This window comes from Gadus morhua, chromosome 2 (genome assembly GCF_902167405.1).
Source record: "Gadus morhua chromosome 2, gadMor3.0, whole genome shotgun sequence".
In the NCBI taxonomy this organism is placed as follows: Eukaryota; Metazoa; Chordata; class Actinopteri; order Gadiformes; family Gadidae; genus Gadus; species Gadus morhua.
This window is the reverse complement of record NC_044049.1, coordinates 22,525,955-22,529,019: the sequence shown is the minus strand read 5'-3', so window position 1 is coordinate 22,529,019 and position 3,065 is coordinate 22,525,955. Positions and strand designations below refer to the sequence as shown.

General features: G+C 39.7%; 2 long non-coding RNA genes across 2 annotated transcripts; both read right to left on the bottom strand.

Annotated features, from left to right (window-relative positions):
- Nucleotides 1-409: 409 nt before the first annotated feature.
- Nucleotides 410-963, bottom strand: LOC115534451 (uncharacterized). The gene is made up of 2 exons (XR_003974324.1): nt 722-963; nt 410-534 (listed from the first exon to the last, which is right to left on the bottom strand). It is a non-coding gene; the product is annotated as an uncharacterized LOC115534451 (long non-coding RNA).
- Nucleotides 964-1,269: 306 nt separating this feature from the next.
- On the bottom strand, nt 1,270-2,593 carry LOC115537813 (uncharacterized). Its single transcript, XR_003974910.1, has 4 exons — nt 2,328-2,593; nt 1,844-2,240; nt 1,606-1,744; nt 1,270-1,503 (listed from the first exon to the last, which is right to left on the bottom strand). It is a non-coding gene; the product is annotated as an uncharacterized LOC115537813 (long non-coding RNA).
- Nucleotides 2,594-3,065: the final 472 nt, after the last annotated feature.

The following is a 3,065-nucleotide window of genomic DNA, read 5'->3' as shown; positions in this document are numbered from 1 at the left end:
TTATATACTCCTACAGTAAACTATAGTATACTACAGAAAACTGCAGTTTTATTACTACAGTATAATACATTATATACTACTACAATTTACTACATAAACTACAATCTACTGAAGTAAATTACAGAACATTTATTATACTTTTATTTTGCTATAGAATACTACAATTACGATACCATAGTACTATATATACTGAATTACAATAACTGCATTATGCAGTATTTTGTTGTTCTTTTAACTATGTCATTGTACTATACCTAATGGATATTTTCAACTGTATCACTTTTTGTTGTTGCCATTTTTAACCATAGTGCTGTAACAATAATTCACTGCACATAAATTAGGCTTACAACCACCATTAACACAGTGTTTTCTTCTAGACTGCTAAAATACAAAAAAAATAGAACAAAAGTTTAACTTTCTTTAAACAGTTGATAATTTATTGTTTCTGAAATTTGGCAGCATTGTTCAGCTTTTGTCGTATAAATGCTTTTATGTTCGTATCAGTTACGTAGGTGAACTTCAACTTTGCAGCATCTGTGGGAATACACACACACACACACACACACACACACACACACACACACACACACACACACACACACACACACACACACACACACACACACACACACACACACACACACAAACACATACACGAAAGATGAGCATGAGAATGAGGGTATCACTCAACCAACATCTTTTCTCATTTTTATATACCTACTTGTTATTTCAACAAGGTCCTGTTTGGCTAGGCCAGGTTTTCCTTCTGTGCAGCTGCTGGATGACTGGCCAGTCACTGAATGGCCTGCCATATATTCCCTGGTATACATCCCATGTAGGAGATCATTTATGAACTTCTGGGGGCTTTGGAAGGAGCAGCGCTCCACAAGTCCTTTTGGAATGACCTTTAATGCAAGTAGATAACATTACCACAAATCTACTTCAACATACAGCAGACTAGCGTCTTACTTCAATGATATATACACTGTATATGCATTTAGATTAACCGAGAGTACGGCTGATGCATTTAGAAAAACAGTGCAACTGTTGCTGGTGCAAGGCTCCAGACTAACTTTTTCACTGGTAACACTGGTGCCACCTAGCTTTTCATTTAGTAGCACCAAAACAAATTAGGTAGCACCATATTTTTCTTTGTATAGCGTGTTATTAATATGTTATGTTGATGAAAGTTAAAGATTGACAATGACCAAAACTTGATATTTGCAAAATATTTTAATCTGAATTCAAGTTTCTCTGCATGAGCCGCAGTACAAAAATACTGTTACATTGTATTAAACGTATATTGAACATAACATTCTGAACATCGAACTTACTGGTAACTTAAAAACGACATAATAAATAACTTATAAACTTAAAGCTCATTAATTCAAACTGAACTGATCTAGCATCTGACTTGATTCTGTTTACTGACGAGAAGCCTCTTTCACAGACTGCTGAAGAGATTGGGAGCACCAGCATGATTTGGACCAGGCGTAGGATATTCTGCAAAAGACGAAGTGTGGTGATCAAACCAACTTTCCAAATCACCAAGTCAACAGTGACAATGATCATGTCATTTTTGATACTACAGATAACAGAGCCTACCGCAAAGTCTGAGCAGTAGGGCTCTTTTGTCGTCATGACTTGCCACAGTCCAAGATAGCTTTTGTCCTTGAATGACGTGTTTATCGTCATTTTCATCAGTTGGAACTCCTCTTTGGCCTTTTCTTTGCTGCAGCCATTCCTGGCATGAGATGGAAGAATGGCAGGAACAAGGAGGTCTGTATCAACATGATTTAATTTATTATGTCAACATAAATATGATAGCACACGAAAAACTCACCTGTCCAGGACAGTGGAGAAGTGTTGTAGGAGAGAGTTCACCTCTTCCACACCATGGTTCAGGAGCTCCAGCCTATTATCTGGCCAAGAGTCATGGCTGAAGACATTGAAACACTTCACTGCCTTGGCTGTTGGTGCATCCTTTGTGTTCTCTTCTATCAGAAAAAGACAGACAGAAAAAGGCTAGGCCTCTCAACAGTGCTCTAAACATGTCATTGTGCCTATGATATAATGCTAAAATACAACAACCCCCCAAGTAGGCTGCTAAATCTATTCTTCAGGTGTTTCACTTTGGACTCACAGGTCAGCACAACGGCTCTTTGCAGTCTGGGAGCACACTGGCTGATTGGTTGACCTTCTGCACGCTCTGCAGCTTCACCTTTAGAAAGCGTGACTTCCTGTGAAGCATGCAAAATTAAAATGCTATGTACATCTTATTAACATGAAATATACATTCGATTTTATATAGAGTATATATTGTGTACCTGATACTTGAACGTCCCAGCCCCAGGTTCTCCTCCTCTCTGTTGGCGCTGCTTCTTCATGGCTGCAAGGAACTCAGACAGCTTACCATCAGGTTTGGGGCTAGCTGCCATAGCTTCTATGGTAGCCAAGAGAGATTCGATGCCACTAACAGCCTGGGAAGACAGTTGTATTCTTAATATAAGCAACATGTTAAGGGGAATATAAAAGTAATCCCCTGGCCTCCTTTTTCTCTCTTCTTTACCTGAGGTAGGATTACATTGTTTCTCTGAAGCTGCAGGCTGAAGTTGCTGATGGAAGAGAAAAGGTCTGACAGGAAGTGGCAAAATGCCACATGTCCCATCCCCCATGCTGACTTTGACCTGCAAATATGTAGTTCTGTTTCTCAACTCATAAAACACCAAAGTTAAAATGTTTTCAATAATTGATATATACTGTCAACACAAAAGACTGAGATAAGATAATACTTACCTTCTTTGCTCTGCCAGCTATCTGCACTGGCCGAGGCACCTGCCAGATGCTCCATGTGCACATACACGGCTGTAAACTGGCCAGAGGAATTACCATCCTTCCCTGGTTTTAGGAAGGTCCTCAAACTCCGGGACACATGGGGCAGCCACCTGGTCCCTTTCACTCCACTCGGTGCATTCACTGTGACTGTTCAGCTCCAAGTGCTTTGAGTTCCCTCATTGATTTAGGGGTTAGGTGGTATGTTTTCCAGATGAGGTGCAACAGGTCAT